We start from the raw sequence: 13,995 nt of genomic DNA, 5'->3' as shown, positions 1-13,995 counted from the left end.
CTTTGCGCCTGCCCTGTCGAAGCGGCCCTCTACCAACAGCTCCCCAGCCCATTTACTAACCTACAGTTCATGTGACTGGTTCTGACATGGCTGCCACATCTCCGCTCCTGTGCCGCCCCACCCCAGCCCAGCGAGTCACTTCCTACCTCACCTCTGGAAACTACTGGCTCCCCAAAACAGACTTGTTCTGAAATCAGAAGGAGAAACACGGTCTGTCTCTTTTTTGGTCTGGCTTTGCTCTTTTAGCTGGTCTAACTCACGACAGACGCTGGCAGAAAATAAACACTTAGTATTTAGACGTGAATAAGGAAGAACATTTGGGGGCTTTGGAGATGGCTTCATCGGCAAAGTGCTTGCTGAGTTCACTCCCCCAGAACCCAGGTAAAAAGCCAGGCGCAATGACAAACACCTGCAGCTGCAGCTTGGGGCAACGGCGACAACAGAGCCTCTGCCGTCAGCGGCCAGCCAGTCTAGCGAAACTGGTGAGCTCCAGGTTCAGTGAGTGACCCTGCCTCCAAAAGTGAGGTGGAGGGGCTGGTGAAAATGCCCAACAGTCAAGAGCGCGAGTTGCTTTTATAGACAGCCCAGGTTAGATTCCCAGTAGCCATGGGGCAGCTCACAACCATCTGTAACTTCAACTCCAAGGGATCCTGTGGCCTCTTCTGACCTTCATAGGCTCTGCATGCATGTGGTGTATATACATGCATGCAGGCAAAACCCTCATGCTCATAAAACAAAATAAGCAAAAATGAAGAATAAGGTGGAGAGTGAAGAAAACACCCTACACAAACCGCTCTCTCTCTCACACACACACACACACACATTTATGCACATGCATACATACATACATACACAATGCATGCATACACACATACATACACATACGTATATGCATACACACATACATAAATACACACACATATATACATGCATACACACATACATACACACACAGAGAAGAATGAAGGTTTCAATTCTCACCTTTTGGGTTATTTTTTAAAAATCTACTTCCTTGATGCATTTTCAGTAGTGCTTGCTGGGGGAAAAATATGATTTCTGAATTTCTGTTTGGGAAAAATTTAGCCCTTTGAGTGTAAAGACGTGCTTCCATGCGGGATCTAAGTGAAGCAAGCTCTGCTTCTCCCAACAAAGAGAGGGTGTCATCCACCCCAGGTTTTTCGGGGACTTGTAGCTCATCAATCGTGTTAGCAGGCGCAGACCTGAGCTGCGTGTAGCTCAGCTGAGGAACCCTTGCCTAGGACATGCATGGCCCTTGGTCCACTCCACCCCCACCCCCAGCACAAGAAGGGGGCAGCCGAGCATGCCAGAAAAACACCTTGAAGACAAGACACCTAATGGCTTCAGCAATGTGAAAGGAAAGCTTTAGGTTTGCTCAAAGCAAAGCCCCCACAAAAGGCCCCTGACCATTCAATGGGCCGAGTGCTGTACGTGAAAATATCTTGTATTCCTCCTTTTTCTAGGTCATGTTCTAAGACAAACAACCATCCATGCACCCAACCCAGGTCCCACTCCTACCCACAATCCTTTGCCCGTTCCCTGTCTTCAGAACTGAGATCCTCTTCTGTGGCCTGTCCCAAATACGAGAACATAGTGCTTTACACAAAGAATGGCGGTAGAAAGTTTCGTGTTAGTCAGTGTGTGTTAATCTGACGCTTTAGCCCGTTTGAAGCACATCCGTGGTACCCAGGCTGCCGCGCATTCTCCCCCACACAGGCCTCTCCAGAGGCCTGCGCTTGCCTTAACAGGATGGCTTCAGCCTTCCCCTGCCGGGTCCACTGCCTTACTGGTATCAAGAGCTTACAGTCAGACCCTGGCCGACCAACCGTGCAGGCCCAACAGGCTGCCAGCTACAACCCCGCCCCTCACCCTCTCACCCTTGGCAAAGGAAACAGGAGCAGTCTGCTGCACTATAAGGGTTTGGGTTGAGCTGGCAAGGAAGCAACACACAAAAAACTCATGGGTTTTCCACGGTACCGCTAACTGGACACAGGGCTCGTGCCAAAGGCCGGAGGAGGCTTGGGTGTCGGGGGGGAGGGGGGGAGAGGACATTTGCAATAAAATCTCTCCTGATTTAGTCACAAGCATCATCCGCATCATCCACTGAGCCGCTGGCCTGGGCCGCAGAAGTTTCTTTAAAGAAGCCACTTAAAGTCTGTGTGGGGCTGAGTGCCAGCCAAACCTGTGACATCATCGGCTTGTGTAAACCCCCCTGTGTCCTAGAAAGGTCGTGTGGCTCTCTTTCACACTCAGCTAAGGAGACTGAAACCCACCTGAGCTCTCAGTTAGAAGGAAGAGACTCTGGGCACGAACCCAGAGCTCTCCGACCCCGGTGTCCAAACTCTTGGCCATTTCCCAGCATAGAGCCATCCCAGTACCCAATAGAGAATGCGGGTCTTCATGCTGTTGTTCTGCCTGGATCAAAGCCCCCTTCCGCCCTTTGTTGCTGTGGGCCTTTGGCCCTTTGGTTGCTAAACATTTCTGCACATCATTTTTTTTGCGTATAAAATGCGAATAAGCAGAAGACTTAGGGCGTGGAGTTGTCTGTGGACTAAATGGCTCTGGGTCCATGAGTGTTGGGGAATGTCGCCACGAGCCCTGAATCTTGCTTTTCTTTTCTGCCTAACCAAACTCTGCCAGCCCTGGTCTCTGCATATCTAGCCCCTGTGAACCAGTTCAGACTCGTTCAGCGGCGAAGCATTTCCGCAGAAGAGAGGTCCGAGTCCCAGCTGCTGTCTGCTTTCTCCCCAGCTGGGCATGGTCAGCGATGTCCGCAGAGGGGCTGGAATGCCTGTAGGAACTGTGACCGTCTCCAGGTGGCACGGTGCCGACTAGCCTCTGCCAGGTGGGTGATGGACACCACCCCTACTTCTGATGCCACCAGGATGACCGGGGCAGAGTCCCTCCGTCCTCTGAAGGGCTCACTATGCCACAGCCGTGTGGGTCTGGGCAGGCCCGCTGAATGCAGCTACCGGTTGGGTTTTCTTGAGCAGGTCAGGTGAATTTATGAGAGGTTGGACTGGGGGGGGGGGCAGATCTGAAGTAGAAGTTAGAGGGGACCCCCCAAATTTTCTCTATCATTAGCCCATCACCCACCTCTCCCACTCCACACCAGAGGATCCTATCCTCCTTGCCTCAATCTAGTCAGACGGTCTAACCTGACACAAAGGTCCTCTTGGCGGCCGTGAGGCCCACACTCTGTGATGGAAAGGCCCCCATTATCACACCCTGGAAGGGGTTCAGGATTCCAACCTGCCTTGGGCACTGACTGGCTGGTACTGTCAACTCTGTCTCATTGGGATCTCCGGCGGAGTTACCAAGATGAAGTGAGGGGCATATGGCTGAGTAGCTCGCACAGAAGCAGGGGAGCTAGCCAATCGGGAAACTCAGAGGCACACATACCACCCATCGGAGAACGCTGAGTAGGCATACTGAGCCCGGAGGCCTCACCCTTCTCTGAGAATATCTCGGGTAGCCCAAGAAGGGAACCTTCTGGGTTAACCACTGAGGCACAGTCTGAGCAGCCGCATCTGGAGGCTGGAGTCCAGATCAATATCTCTTCTCTGGGTTCTGTGCCCCATCAAGGCAGTCACCATCCACCTCTGCTGGTGGGTGCTCCCCATCTGGCCTGCCCAGGAGAGATAAATCCTTCAGGGACCCAGTCTCAACCAAGCTGGAACTCTCTCCCCTGGCTCAGAAAAGGTACCACCTTTGGTGGATCTTCTACTTGATAGGGAAAAGATAATTGCAGGGTCCTGCCGGGCAGAAGTGGACTGTAGGCAAGGCAGCATCAGAGGGAGCCAGACAGGAGAGGCAACACAACACTTCTGGGACTTTTATGTCCCAGACGGAACTCAGTTCTTGAGGATACCAGGTGGCAGTTTGTCACCTCCCAATTAATTAACTGAGTCCCTTGTCTAAATTGACGCCCCATTTACGCAGACCCTTACAGCCACTCACGCAAAATGCTCAGCCAGGTTGAACATAGGGAGCCAGAGATGCTTCCCACCTCTTAATTAACCTTTGGCATGAGTGTTGGACACGCCCCCAGGTCATTAGTGCCGCAGGAAAGGAGCATGTGGATATTCTGGGAGTGACCACTAGATGGCGCCTCTGCCCTGCCAACCCAGGAGCACTTCACTGGAGCACTATGTGATGGAGCCTGAGCCTTCCCCTTTATGCTTCCCAATGGCGTCCAGGTAAGGAAAGCCTCAGGCTCCCACCAAAAGTTTCAGGCTTATTTATCCTCTAGCATGAGAACGCTTCCGCAGCAGCGTCTGACTGGTGTAAAAAACCCGTGAATACAGAGGGGCTATGGCGTACAGGTACATTTACCAGGTCCCATCCTCTGGGATCGGTCTCAAGTATACAAAGATCGGAGAGTTGAGCCCTGCCCCAGCAGGCTAAGGGTTGGAGGGTCTTGCAGGCACAGTGTGGTGGGCTGGGGTAGTGACTCTGGGGTAGTGATAATCTAACAATGACCGACCCCAGCACCGACATAGAAGAAAAGGGGTACCAGAACTTTGCCCAGGTGCTCAGTGCACACCAGACCGATCTTCTCTCGCGATCTCACGTCTCAGTCTCCTATGGTGCCTCACACTTGTCAAGATGCAAGAAGAGGCTAAAAATAGTGCCTGACCAGATCGTCTAGATTCTCAGTCTATAAGCCAAATTATGAAAGGGATCCAAGTTTCATAGGATCCAAGTTCGAGTCCCAGCGCCAGCATGGTGGCTCACAACCATCTGTAACTCCAGTCCCAGGAGATTTAATGCCTTCTTCTGGCCTCCTTGGACACTGCATGTAGTTAGTGCACAGACATAAATGCAGACAAAACATTCATACAGATAAAATAAAATAAAAAATAAATAGAAAATGTGCCTTATACAGAGCGTTTGGGAGCAAACTGAGCTGGACCCCCAGTGGTATCTCAGGGCTGCAGGAGGCTGCAGCTGAGGCAGGATGCTATAGGACTGTAGCTTTCCTGTGTTTACAGATGGTGAGGGGAGGCCTGCAGGAGAACGGCCTTTCTCTCCTGAGCTCCAAAAATACTGCTCTCCTGAGCAATTGATCTGCTTTGACGCTACGCACTCTTCCGTCTCCCTTGCTCTGAGAGTTCTCAGGGCTGGCAGCCCACTGGACGGAAGTGTTTAAGCCTGTGCGTAGGTCTCCTCCCAGCTCCTGCTGTGTCACACAGACCTTTCTGTCCCTTTTAGTGTGCGTCAAAACTTCTGCTTTGTATCCTTTCGATCAGCTACCGCAAGTCCTTTCTGGAACAGAACAGAACACATACAAAATCAAACAGGCAGCCGAGACCTGTCTTCTGTGGCCTCAGGTTACCTTCCCAGGAAAATTTTCAAAATTTCTCCTAGACTTCCCAAGCAATGGCATTTCCTACAATGCCTCTCCTAAGAGTTGCCATTCATTTCGACAGCTCCAAGCGCTAATGTCTCCTACACGTTTTGATTTTGTGTGGGATACACAAAGCCCTCGTTTTCTGATTTTCAAAAGGCAGGATGTATCTTGTAATTTCCCTCGGAGGACTTAGGTAGCTGGCTGGGGGAAGAGGTTTGCACATTTAAATTTGGTGCATCGGGAGGCTTAAGTAGCCCTGTGACAGTGTAGATCTTAAATGACTCACAAATGCTCTTACATAAAAGGCATGGCAGCCAGCCTTGGACCTGTGGGGGGATGATGAAATCTTCAGAAGAGGGAGCCTGGTGGGAGGAAGCTAAGTCACTGCCGGGGTGTCCTAGATGGGGGCACTGAGGCCACAGACTCCTCCTCACCCTCTCTTTGCCTTTCAGCTACCGGCTACCGTGAGCAGCCTCCGTAGGACACTGTAGTGTTCTGCCTCACCACCAGTCCAAAAGTGACTGGGCCAACCAGGAGCTAAAGCCTTGGAAACCATGAGTCAAATAAACCGTTCGTCCTCTGAGATGATTTCCTCCGGTGTTTGGTCACAGCAGCAGAAATCCAGCTAACACGGGCAAAAGCAAGCAATGCCATTTTCCTAGTTCGGCTGAGGCTTTCATTTATCAATGAACAAGAGCAAGTCACACTCTCGTATCCCCACAAGCAGCACATGTGAGCCGTTGTTTCAAATAGTAAGACCCTTTTCGGAGCTCTCAGTTCCTGGGGCTGGAGAGACGGTTCAGTGGTTAAGAGCACTGGCTGTTCTTGCAGAGGACCCGTGTTCAGTTCCCAGCACCTCTATGGTGGTTCAATCATCCATAACCCCAGTTCCAGAGGAACTGAGAGCACCAGGCATGTACGTGATGCATAGAAATACATTCAGGCAAAACATCCAAGGATGGAGGCTGGAGAGATGGCTCAGAGGTTAAGAACACTGCCTGCTCTTCCAGAGGTCCTGAGTTCAATTCCCAGCAAACACATGGTGGCTTACAGCCATCTATAATGAGATCTGGTGCCCTCTTCTGGTCTGGTGGCATACATGCAGACAGAACACTGTATACATAATAAATAAATAAATCTTTAATTTAAAAAAATCCATGCAAATAAAATCAGACAAAAATCCCAATTTCCGAATCTCAAAGATTCAGCCTCAAAACCAAGACATAGCCAGGAGTTAGTCCTGTCTGTAGACCACACGAGTTAGTGGAACCAACCCAAAATGCCCGGGAGAATGAATGAGACAGTTGAGTCAGACAGAGACTGTTCCATAGCCGTGTCCCCAAGCAAGAGTGACCACCAGCCTACAAACAGCCGAGGGTGGCGTGTGGCGTGGAAGCTGTGGTCTTCTCAGGGAAGAAGGGACAAGGCAAATACTGACAGGCCTGAGAAATGAACGGTGCTTGTTTGCCTGTGTCTGGCTGTCGAGAAAGAATCTTGCTAGATACAGTTTAAGACCCTGGTGGGCCTTAAATTCGAGGTTCTCCCGCCTCATCCTCCTGAGGACAGACTGCAGGGTGCACCACACCCAATTTGAAGGACATAGACCCAGTGGATAAAGGTATCATAGAGGCACCCCTGAAAAATGCCCTGATTTTATAATAAAATGAGTTCTCTCGCTCCTCTCTCCCTCCCCAGGCCCCACAGGAATGATCTACCTTATCCAACCTCTCCTGCCTCCTCCTGAATATCTGTCTCCTTAGTTATTTATTTCCAAACATTTTTATTATCATCAAAACCTAAAAAGCTTCGAATGACTCGCAGGCCTGGGAGCTCAGGTGACAAAAGCAGGGGAGACCTTTCATCTGACATCTCCAGCCACAGTTTTACTCGAAATGTGCACTGATTGTGAAAAGTTTCACTGGTTTTTAGTTTGTATATGTTTCTTTTTGTTTGTCCGTTTTGAGGCCGTGTCTCCCACTGTAGCCCGTATAGCCCATGCTGGCTTCAAACGCTCCACAATCCCCCTGCCTCAGCCTCCCAAGTACTGGTTGGTGTACATGCCACACCTGGATGGTGTTTGTTTTCCCTGACAATGCCTCCCCCTCCCTGGCTCCTGACGTTCCTGTTTCCTGTCTCTCCTATTTGACTTCCTTCTCAGGCTATTTGGGCACAAAGTATCTTGAGGCCCAGCTTTCCAAAAAACAGTCCATGTGGCCAAGTGTGGTGCCTTAGGCAGGCTGGCAATAGTCCCTTCCAGTCAGCCTGCTTCGGGGCTAGGGAAATGCCTCCTCCGCCATGTTTACCAAGCACTAGATCCGCCATGTTTACCAAGCACTAGATTTACAAAGTCGTTCATTCACTGCATCAAGGCTCTAATGGAGCTTTCTGCCAGTCAATGAGATTGTGGCTGCGACCCTGGAGACGAAGAAAACAATAAGGAGGCCCAATGGTGGTAAAAGTGGGGGTGGGGAGCCCCATCATTTCTCCTCCCCAGTTGACGGGCTTCTGTAAAACAGGCGTTTGCTCAGTCACCACCTTATGTGTTTGTTCATTGGGATTGATTTCCTTTTCTAGAACTTTTAACAAGTGTTCACAGACTCTCCCCAGAGATACACACACACACACACACACACACACACACACACACACACACTTATCCTATATTGTTCCAGCTCAGAAGCTAGTCACACCAGGATACTGTGAGAAGGAAAGCCAGGCCCAGGGTCACAGCTCCCCAGAGCCAAACCTACCGCATAAAGCCTGACTCAAATTGTTCGTTTGATCCAGGCTTCCATGGAGACCGTTAGCCTTTTGGGGTCCCCAGAGCTGCTCTGATCACTTGCTGGTCATCTTCTCACAGCTCACAGTCCCCTCAGACCCTGGGGTCAGGAGGCAGTGTGCTGTGCAGAGCTGAAACCCGCCTCGCCAAGACAGAGCCCAGGAATAGCCCTGGGTTGCCCTCCGCAGCGGTGTGACCTCTAGTCAAATAAGATGCCCCTTAACTTCACTGTAGACTAGTCTTCTAGAGCATGTCCTGAGACACACACACACACACACACACACACACACACACACCACCACCACCACCACCACCACCACCAAGGACTCTCAGAAATGCTGCTGTGGCCCAGTGAGAAATTCAAGAAAGCAATGTTGGGAGGGAAAGAGCAGTGGCCAAAACAGCCCCAGACCTCCAGCTTCCAAAGCCCCAGGAAACACAAGATTCTCAAAGATACCAACTCACACCTGAGGCAGCTCTGGTGCCTGCAAGAGTGCCTAACGGTGACAGCTGAGGCACAGCTTAAACTGCTAGGAAGACTTCCATACGAAACCCTTCTCCTGGCTCTGTCTCCGGAGATGTGCGGCCACCCAGGGTTCCCAGGCTTTTAGAATCATCTAGAAAACTTCGGATACAGATTTGGATAGCCTGGCTGCTGGAGTTACAAGGGACCCGCAGGTGGTCTCTTCGAAGGAGTAGGCATCAGGCTGTGCCTACCGCCCCTCTGGGTGCTAAAATGGTGTGTGTGTGTGTGTGTGTGTGTGTGTGTGTGTGTGTGTGTGTGCTGCTATTTGTAACCCGAGCACCCTGGATAGCACGGGAGATGGATCAATCAGTCCCTCCACAAAGTTTTCAATAGTACAGACTCCATTTCCTGCTCAGGAGGCAGAGGTCCTTGGCTGCCCAGCCCTCCCTCACTCCAGGTACCCATGTAGCACTTTGGACATCTGACCCTGTCCAGCACCACCCTGAGAAATGTTCAGCAGAAGCAAGTCATGGGGAAGCTTTGGGCCATTCTTCTCTCCTCTGTCAAATAAAGCCAGAACAGCTATGTGGAACCCCCAGGGACCTTTTTTCTTCTCTTCTCTTCTCTTTCTTTCTTTCTTTCTTTCTTTCTTTCTTTCTTTCTCTTTCTCTCTTTCTCCTTCTCTCTTTCTTTCTTTCTTTCTTTTGTGTGTGTGTTTTTTCGAGACAAGGTTTTTATGTAGCTTTGTTGTTTGTCCTGGAACTTGCTCTTGTAGACCAGGCTGGCTTTGAACTCACAGAGATCCGCCTGCCTCTGCCTCCCAAGTGCTGGGATTAAAAGTGTGTGCCACCACCACCCAGCTCCAGAGACCTATCTTCTGTAAGAGCCTTTGGATAGGATCTGGGACATTCTTTACGCCATGCTACTAGAGCTAAAGTGAAATCGTGAACTTCTTCCTTTAGCTGTGTGGCCTTGGTCCTAGCTTGTATGGGTATTATTATTCACCTTCTCTGAGACATAGGTATCTATGTCAAAGAATAATGGCGAAGTGATACCATTATGGCAACCTTAATGAGATAACAAAAGCGTGTAGGTCCTAGTGATTATTTGAGCTGAACTGTGTGTCCCTGCAAGCCCTCCTCATGCCTTCATGTTGTGGTGAGTATGGGTATGTACCCAAGCTCATGGAGGCAACTATTCAAAGTTCTCAGTCTTGGCCAGGGATTCGACACTTCTAATTCCATGCCTGAGTCTGAGTGGAGCGTGATACTGTTGTGGTTTGCTTTCTGTTTTGTTGTTTACTTTGTTTTTAAGATGTAGTATGTATACAGTGTTCTGTCCGCATTTATGCCTGCGTGCCATAAGAGGACACCAGATCGCATTATAGATGGTTGTGAGCCACCATGTGGTTGCTGGGAACTGAACTCAGGACCTCTGGAAGAACAGTCAGTGCTCTTAACCTCTGAGCCATCTCTCCAGCCCTGTGCTATGTTTTTTCAAAGCAATAGACTGGCCAGTTGGCAAGGATGCATCCCGTCAAGACATATGTCTACCAGGCTAGGAGCAGAGGTGCCAAAGCCACCCTGCTTCTCAAGTTTTCTGCCTTGCCCTGCCACACTGGGGAGGCCATGAACAAGTAAATATTTAAGCTAGCATCTTGCATAACTGTCACCGATTGGACTGTACCCGGAGCTATGAAGCAACCAGCTGGCCCCTGCCCAAGTGGCCCAGCTTCTAGAGACAGTGTTTTTGCCAACATCGGGAGTCTGTTGACCACCAGTGGCTGATAGGTAGCAGAACTCTCTGGTCTGTTAATTGTCTTGGAAGCCAACGCTGGGATGAGAGCAAGAGGACCGGCCTGTAATTAAAGCTTCCCTTGGGCAGAATTTCCCAGCCATGATAGTTGGCAGCTAAGCTCTCCGATCTGGCCTGGGAACTTAACATATACCGGCTCCTTTAATCCTGTCAACAGGCAGAGAGGAGGCTATTATTGTCAGTCAGAACGGGAGACTCGGCGAGGTTAAATGATTTGCTCCAATTCTACAGCTACCTGGTGTCAGAACTAAGGGATGCAATCAGAATTGGGGAAATGGATCTGCCTCCGACAAAGGGAAGCCACGCTGCTCTCCTGTAAGCCCGGAGCCCTGGCAGCAGCATTGCTCCGATTCTGAGCTCAAGATCCAAGGCTGTAGCATGAGTCCCTGGAGTAGCTAGCGGCACAGACGCCTCAGTCCCACACATGCTCCCTCACGTCCCAGCGCTTTAGATGCCCCCTGGGAAACACATCCTGCCTTATTTTAAATTGACTGTTCATTAAGACCCAAGGGTCAGGAATGTGCCTGTAACCCCAGTACCTGGGAGGCGGATGCAGGAGAATCACAAGTTTGAGGCCAACTGAGACTACAACAGGAGTTCTAGCTCAGCCAGATCTACATGGTGAGAGCCTGTCTCTAAAACCATTAGAAAGACTGAGAGCCCAGAGAACAAGAATAAAGCAGTGTGGGGCGAAGGGACGGTGCTGCCTCTGAGGAGAAAAGAGCTCATCTTCTCATGATCCTGCACAGCTGGCATCTTCCTCTGCTCTCTACACTTGACCAGCTTCAGGCCCCGCGTAGCCAGCCCCTCCACCCTATGTGTACTGGGGTATCCTGATCGCCTGTAAGCTCCTCAGCCATGTCTCTGTCTAGCGGTTCCCATCAGAGGTGAAACCCATCCGGAGTCCTCTCTGCTCAGGTCCCTCCTCCCTGCACACCTCCTGACAGTCAGGGCAATTGTGTGTTTACATGTTGGGGCTTCTGTGACCCTCAGCACCCTCAAGAGGTTTAGCTCTGCCTTCCCAGCAGGTACCCAGGATGTACACAGGCGCCACAGATGCCAGCTGGGTAGCAGAGGAACTTAGAAGTAGCCTGGGGACGAAACTATTGTATGCCCACTGCGTATTCTGTGACAGGAAGCATCCTTAATTCCATTCTTTCCAGTCAAAACTCCTCTCTGACGTGATTTCCTCTGGTGATAGTAGAAAATGCTGCCTCACAGGCTTTCTTAGGGGGACAATCAGCCACTCAGTGGCAGTCCCGTGTTCAGTAGCTCTTCAGAAAACTGCCACCGGGGGACACGGAAACTGAGAAGTAATCGGTGACCTCAGAGGACTTTTCTCAAATCTCCAGGAAGATTGTTCTACTAACAGACAATGGGACCAGGCATCTCACTTTTGAAGAACCACTTTAACCCAGATGTGTTAGCTGGGCAGCTACGAAGAGCCAGCGATAGTGGGAGACTTTCTTCTTGATTTCTTCATTGTAGAAACAGAATAATGGCTCCCATTCACTGTTGAGATCGGGCATGTTCGAGGTGGTACAGACCCTCCCCTCAAAGATGCCAACCTATCAATCTCAGGAACCAGTGAGCATACCACCTGACATGGTGAAAGGACTTGGCAGATATGACTCAGTTAAAGACCTTCAGGTGGAGAGAGTCTCCCGGGTTATCTGGTAGACCTACAGTAGGCATACTGGGTCTATATGGGGGGAGCCAGGGTCAGCATCAACCCTAAGACATGCCGTGAAGGAGAAGATGCACCCAGGAGCCAGAGATAGCAAGCAGCAGGAAGCTCAAAAAACTAGAGACAGGCCTCACCCCTAGCACCCTGGAAGGCGTGCACCCCTACTGACCCCAGTTGTAGATTTCTCAAAACAGTGAAACATAGAGTTTGTCCATTTTTTATTCATTTTGTTTGGTTTGGTCTGGTTTTGGTTTTCTGTTTTGAGTTTGTCTGGTTTTTTTTGTTTTTTTTAAATATTTATTTATTTATTATGTATACAATATTCTGTCTGTGTGTATGCCTGCAGGCCAGAAGAGGGCACCAGACCTCATTACAGATGGTTGTGAGCCACCATGTGGTTGCTGGGAATTGAACTCAGGACCTTTGGAAGAGCAGGCAATGCTCTTAACCTCTGAGCCATCTCTCCAGCCCGAGTTTGTCTGTTTTAAGCCTTCCATGTGTGATCATTTATCCCAGTCATGATGGTGACCTACTACACTCTCCTTAAAGATGGAGGTGACAGCAGAATGTTCCATTGTGCCGTGGTTAGCAGGGTGGTCTCTGGGAACAGAGAAGACAGCAGCCTCCATTCCTGCGCTGCTGTTAGAGGAGGGAGCCCACAGAACAGACTTGCCCATCAGTAAGTACTGTTTTTCTTATAGAATTGTTATTCTATTGTAGATAAATACCTTGTCTTAGAGAGTGTAAACAGGCCCACTCCATCTACAATAGTCCAGTCAACTCAATATGTGTTAAAACCCACTGTTTCCTGGCGGAGTACCTGGGAGCCAGGAGGAGGTGGCCATCCTGACATTAGGAGCTCCTAACAGAAAAGAGCCAGGGTTAACAGCTCACTAGGATTGGAAGGGAATGCAGAGGAAGCCTGCAGGCAGTAAGGGGAGAGGTCCCTGTAGAGACGTCAGCCTGGTGCTGAGACAGTAGAGGTAGCAGGCTCACGAGACAGAGACAGATCCGTGCAGCCACTGAAAGTCGTGGGGTAGGGGGATGGAAGCTAGCCCAGAGCTCCCAGCCTCTCCTCCCACCTAGCCCTTCAATCGCTCACCCTTTCTGTCACTCCACACCGGGCATATTGCCGGAAGGCATGAGGACCATACCGGCTACATGAGGACAGGAGATCCGTGCAAATTAACGCAATCCCAACAGTCACTATTCCAGCAAGTTTAATAATAAACGAGAGGAAAAGTCTACCAACAAGATACATAAGAACTGACCTTGGCGAGGGGTGTGAGGAGGAGGAGGGGCCTGGGAGGATCCTTTCCAGATGAATAGGATGTGTTTGGGAGAGAAGCTGGGTAGGTCCAGAATGAAGAGAGTCCAGGAGCTCCTCCAGATGCCAGGGCTGGTGGCGTGGGACCTCAGGTCAAGCTTTCTTCCTGAGAGTGTTGTCATCGACATGTGTCCCAAAACAGCAATGCCGGAGATAGAGCCTGGCAGAGGTGACTGTCACAAGGACAGAGCCCTCGTCCCCAGAGGAGACATCTAAGAGCGTGTCAGATCCCACGGGAGGAGACGCCTTGATAAAGCGAGCTTGGACTTTCTTACTCTCTCTGGCCTTCTGTTTTCCGTCCCAGGATGACAGAGCAAGAAGACCCACATTCAGGATGGGTCAGACCTCCCTGGGCACACCCTCATTCATAGACACGACTAGTGATGTGTTTCCATAGTAACTCGTTGACAATGAAGAGTAACCGACCTGGGGCAAACCCACTGTGCTGGCTAGTCTAATGTCAACTTGTTACAAACTGGGGGTCGTCTGAAAGGGGGGAGCCTCAGTGGAGAAGATGCCGCTGTAAGGCATTTTCTTAATTGGTGATTGA

The 13,995-nt window shown here is 50.3% G+C and overlaps 1 long non-coding RNA gene across 2 annotated transcripts in view; it reads right to left on the bottom strand.

Moving 5' to 3' along the window:
* Window positions 1–13,565, bottom strand: part of LOC125390124 (uncharacterized) — a 33,877-nt gene extending 20,312 nt beyond the window's left edge. For both annotated transcript variants that reach the window (XR_015000509.2, XR_015736920.1), the window contains exon 1: window positions 13,390–13,565. This is a non-coding gene — a long non-coding RNA (uncharacterized LOC125390124). The remainder of the gene's footprint in view (window positions 1–13,389) is intronic.
* Between the last annotated feature and the right edge of the window lie 430 nt (window positions 13,566–13,995).

This window comes from Myodes glareolus, chromosome 2, assembly GCF_982192425.1.
Source record: "Myodes glareolus chromosome 2, mMyoGla1.1, whole genome shotgun sequence".
NCBI lineage: Eukaryota > Metazoa > Chordata > Mammalia > Rodentia > Cricetidae > Myodes > Myodes glareolus.
This window is presented reverse-complemented; position numbering and strand designations above follow the sequence as displayed.